Here is a 6,000-nt window from a genome sequence, read left to right on the forward strand (position 1 = left end):
ACTCCAATCGGGCTGTCATGTGCCTTTTACTAAGAGTGGCTTCCATCTGGGCACTCTACCATAATGGCCTGATTGATGGAGTGCTGCAGAGATGGTTGTCCTTCTGGAAGTTTCTCCCAATTCCACAGATGAACTCTGGAGCTCTGTCAGAGTGACCATCGGGTTCTTGGTCACCTCTCTGACCAAGGCTTTTCTCCCCCGATTGCTCAGTTTTGCCGGGTGGCCAGCTTTAGGAAGAGTCTTGGTAGTTCCAAAAATCTTCCATTTAAGAATGATGGAGGCCAATGTGTTCTTGGGAACCTTCAATTCTGCAGACATTTTTGTTATCTGTCCCTCGACAATCCTGTCTCAGAGCTCTTGTCTAATCAATTGAATTTACCACGGGTGGACTTCAATCAAGTTGTAGAAACATATCACGGATGATCAATGGAAACAGGATGCACCCGAGCTCAATTCCAAGATTGAGATTTATTCCAAGATGGCGTAGCAGTTCAGACGTCTTTTTGTCCTCTGTGTGTGTGTGTGTGTGTGTGTATGCATGTATGTATATATATACTTATTTTCTTCGCATATCTTTTTCCATATTTTTTTTCTAAAAATGCACCCTCATAACACTCTCCTGCATCCCGCCTCACAATTAAAAAAAAAAAAGAAGTATTATTTACCTCAAATCTGAAATCCACAACAGAAGCTAGCCAGAGGTTAGCCAGCTCACTGGCTAACGTTGGAGTTCAGCTAGCCATGGTTAGCGGTCTTCAGCTATCCATTAGCTCAAAAAGCCATCGGCAGTTTTTTGTACAGCGCGACTCAGACCAGAGCACACCGGACCTATTCTCTCTCCATATCCCCGGATTTTTACCGCAGGCTCTGGACATTTACACCTGGATATTGCAGCTAGCTAGCTGCTACCTGTGAGACTATTGGAAACGTCGGTCCCGGAGTTAACATAAATTATTACAGAGCTAGCCAGCTGAAGAGTCCCATCAGCCACTCCTGGGCTATTCCGGAGCTAGCCAGCTGAAGAGTTCCATCAGCCTCTCCTGGGCTACAATCACTTATCCGGACACGTTTTACTGCTGATGCGGAGCCCCATCGGGCCTTCACGACTGGACCACCGATGTTATCTGCCCGAGGGAGTTATCCAACTGGCCCCTCTGTCGCAACGTAACCTGAATGCCCACCTGCGGCTCTCTAATCGTTAGCTGTCTTATCGGCTGCTATCTGAATAGGTCTATCGAACAATTTTCTTGGCCCACTTTAAATAACTAACCATTTTGCCAAATGGACTGATCCCCCCTACCACACGGAACCCCACTAATCTACAGACAGAAACGCACGAAGTGGCTATAAACAGACCTCCCTCCATCTTCTACCAGCTTGCTACCTATGGCTCTGCTAGCTATCCAATTCTCACTGGACCCTTTAATCACTCAGCTAAGCATGCCTCTCATTAATGTCAATATGCCTTGTCCATTGCTGTTCTGGTTAGTGTTTATTGGCTTATTTCACTGTAGAGCCTCTAGCCCTGCTCATTATACCTTATCCAACCTTTCAGTTCCACCACCCACACATGCTATGACATCTTCTGGTTTCAATGATGTTTCTAGAGAAAATCTCTCTCATCACTAAATGCCTAGGTTTACCTCCACTGTACTCATATCCTACCATACCTTTGTCTGTACATTATACCTTGAAGCTATTTTATCGCCCCCAGAAACCTGCTCCTTTTTCTCTCTATTCCGGACTACAACGTTTTCAGACAAGATAGAACGGCCAAAGGGGGCGGTGTTGCAATCTACTGCAGAGATAGCCTGCAGAGTTCTGTCCTACTATCCAGGTCTGTACCCAAACAATTTTAACTTCTACTTTTAAAAATCCATCCCTCTAAAAACAAGTCTCTCACCTTTGCCGCCTGCTATAGACCACCCTCGGCCCCCAGCTGTGCTCTGGACACCATATGTGAACTAATTGCCCCCCATCTATCTTCAGAGCTCGTGCTACTAGGTGACCTATACTGGGACATGCTTAACACCCCAGCCATCCTACAATCCAAGCTTGATGCCCTCAATCTCACACAAATTATCAATGAACCCACCAGGTACAACCCCAAAGCCGTAAACACTGGCACCCTAATAGATATCATCCTAACCAACTTGCCCTCTAAATACATCTCTGCTGTTTTCAACCAAGATCTCAGCGATCACTGCCTCATTGCCTGCATCTGTAATGGGTCAGCGGTCAAACGACCTCCACTCATCACTGTCAAACGCTCCTTGAAACATTTCAGCGAGCAAGCCTTTCTAATCGACCTGGCCCTGGTATCCTGGAAGGATATTGACCTCATCCCATCAGTAGAGGATGCCTGGTTATTTTTTTTAAATGCCTTCCTCACCATCTTAAATAAGCATGCCCCATTCAAGAAATTTAGAACCAGGAACAGATATAGCCCTTGGTTCTCCCCAGACCTGACTGCCTTTAACCAACACAAAAACATCCTGTGGCATTCTGCATTAGCATCGAACAGCCCCCGTGATATGTAACTTTTCAGGGAAGTTAGAAATCGTTATACACAGGCAGTTAGAAAAGCCAAGGCTAGCTTTTTCAAGCAGAAATTTGCTTCCTGCAACACAAACTCCCAAAAATTCTGGGACATTGTAAAGCCCATGGAGAATAAGAACACCTCTTCCCAACTGCCCACTGCACTGAGGATAGGAAACTCTGTCACCACTGATAAACCCACTATAATTGAGAATTTCAACAAGCATTTTTCAACGGCTGGCCATGCTTTCCACCTGGCTACCCCTACTGCAGTCAACAACACTGCACCCCCACAGCTACTCGCCCAAGCATTCCCCATTTCTCCTTCTCCCAAATCCAATCAGCTGATGTTCTGAAAGAGCTGCAAAATCTGGACCCCTACAAATCAGCCGGGCTAGATAATCTGGACCCTTTCTTTCTAAAATTATCTGCCTAAATTATTGCTACCCCTATTACTAGCCTGTTCAACCTCTTTCGTGTCATCTGAGATTCCCATAGATTGGAAAGCAGCTGCTGTCATTCCCCTCTTCAAAGGAGAGGACACTCTTGACCCAAATTGCTACAGACCTATATCTATCCTACCCTGCCTTTCTAAGGTCTTCGAAAGCCAAGTCAACAAACAAATTACCGACCATTTCGAATCCCACCGCACCTTCTCCGCTATGCAATCTGGTTTCAGAGCTGGTCATGGGTGCACCTCAGCCACGCTCAAGGTCCTAAACGATATCGTAACCGCCATCGATAATAAACAATACTGTGCTGCCGTATTCATTGACCTGGCCAAGGCTTTCGACTCTGTCAATCACCACATCCTCATCGGCAGACTCAATAGCCTTGGCTTCTCAAATGATTGCATCGCCTGGTTCACCAACTACTTCTCTGATAGAGTTCAGTGTGTCAAATCGGAGGGCCTGTTGTCCGGACCTCTGGCAGTCTCTATGGGGGTGCCACAGGGTTCAATTCTTGGGCCAACTCTTTTCTCTGTATATATCAATGATGTCGCTCTTGCTGCTGGTGAGTCTCTGATCCACCTCTACGCAGACGACACCATTCTGTATACTTCTGGCCCTTCTTTGGACACTGTGATAACAACCCTCCAGACGAGCTTCAATGCCATACAACTCTCCTTCCGTGGCCTCCAACTGCTCCTAAATACAAATAAAACTAAATGCATGCTCTTCAACCGATCGCTGCCTGCACCTGCCCGCCTATCCAGCATCACTACTCTGGACGGTTCTGACTTAGAATATGTGGACAACTACAAATACCTAGATGTCTGGTTAGACTGTAAACTCTCCTTCCTGACTCACATCAAACATCTCCATTCCAAAGTAAAATCTAGAATTGGATTCCTATTTCGCAACAATGCATCCTTCACTCATGCTGCTAAACATACCCTCGTAAAACTGACCATCCTACCGATCCTCGACTTCGGCAATGTCATTTACAAAATAGCCTCCAATACCCTACTCAACAAACTGGATGCAGCCTATCACAGTGCCATCCGTTTTGTCACCAAAGCCCCATATACTACCCACCACTGCGACCTGTACGCTCTCGTTGGCTGGCCTTCGCTTCATAATCGCCGCCAAACCCACTGGTTCCAGGTCATTTTCAAGACCTTGCTAGGTAAAGTCCCCCCTTATCTCCGCTCACTGGTCACCATAGCAGCATCCAACTGTAGCACGCGCTCCAGGAGGTATATCTCTCTGGTCACCCTCAAAGCCAATTCCTCCTTTGGCCGTCTCTCCTTCCAGTTCTCTGCTGCCAATGACTGGAACAAACTACAAAAATCTCTGAAACTGGAAACACTTATCTCCCTCACTAGCTGTAAGCACCAGCTGTCAGAGCAGCTGACAGATCACTGCACCTGTACATAGCCCATCTATAATTTAGCCCAAACAACTACCTCTTCCCCTACTGTATTTATTTTATTGAGCTCCTTTGCACCTTATTATTTCTATTTCTACTTTGCACTTTCTTCTACTACAAATCTACCATTCCAGTGTTTTACTTGCTATATTGTATTTACTTTGCCACCATGGTCTTTTTTGCCTTTACCACCCTAATCTTACCTCATTTGCTCACATTGTATATAGACTTATTTTTCTACTGTATTATTGACTGCATGTTTGTTTTACTCCATGTGTAACTCTGTGTTTTTGTATGTTGTCGAACTGCTTTGCTTTATCTTGGCCAGGTCGCAATTGTAAATGAGAACTTGTTCTCAACTTGCCTACCTGGTTAAATAAAGGTGAAATAAAAAAAATTAAAACAATACTGAGTCTCACAGCAAAGGGTCTGAATACCTCCAGTACCAGTCAAAGTTTGGACACACTTACTCATTGAGGTGTTTTTCTTTCTTATTACTATTTCTACATTGTAGAATAATAGTGAAGACATCACAACTATGAAATAACACATATGGAATCATGTAGTAACCAAAAGTGTTAAACAAATCAATATATATTTTATATTTGAGATTCTTCAAAGGTGCCACCCTTTGCCTTGATGACAGCTTTGCGCACTCTTGTCATTCTCTCAACCAGCTTCATGAGGTAGTCACCTGGAATGCATTTCAATTAACAGGTGTGCCTTGTTAAATGTTAATTTGTAGAATTTATTTCCTTAACCTCACTAGGGTAGGGGGCAGCATTCGGAATTTTGGATGATAAGCGGGCCCAAAGTAAACTGCCTGCTACTCAGGCCCAAAATCTAGGATATGCATATAATTGGTAGATGTGGATAGAAACAAAGTTTCCAAAACTGTTAAAGTAATGTCTGAGTATAACAGAACTGATATGGCAGGCAAAAACCTGAGGAAAATCCATCCAGGAAATGCTTTTATTTTGAAATGCCTGTTTTTCCATTGAAAGCCTATCCACCATACAAATACTTATGACCCAGTTCACGATTCCTATGGCTTCCATTACATGTGGCCAGTGTGAGGGAAAAATTCTGTATTCACCTTATTTGTTGGATATGTAACAATTATTTACTTAACAAACAGTAAGATATTTCTGTCCTGCTAATGCTGTGTTTTATGGTCTCCACTCTAGCACCCTGCAGCTAGTCTGGGTGTTGAGGACATGGGTTCTACTAGAGATAGCTTAAAGCTGACAATTGATTTGTGTTGGTGATAAAAACCTAAAAGCTAGCATTCTATAGACAAGATTGGTGTGTGTGACTCAAGATAGAGAGAGCCTGGAAGGGTTAAGAACAATGCCTCATTGTCTCATCTTCCTGGCATCTGGGAAACTAAGTTAAAGACCAGCCTGTTTAGATAACCAAGGTGGGTTATGGGAAGGTTAGAAGTGACTGACTAAGCAATCTTGGTATCAGCTATATAAAAACTGCATCGTCTGTACAGGCTAAACTCTCAGCCTAACAGTCAGTCAAGACTGGTGGGCTGATGGTCTCATTATTGCAATAATTAATCGATATTAAATAAAGATGATTGTT

Source organism: Salmo salar, chromosome 08, assembly GCF_965601325.2.
Source record: "Salmo salar chromosome 08, fSalSal1, whole genome shotgun sequence".
Classification (NCBI taxonomy): domain Eukaryota; kingdom Metazoa; phylum Chordata; class Actinopteri; order Salmoniformes; family Salmonidae; genus Salmo; species Salmo salar.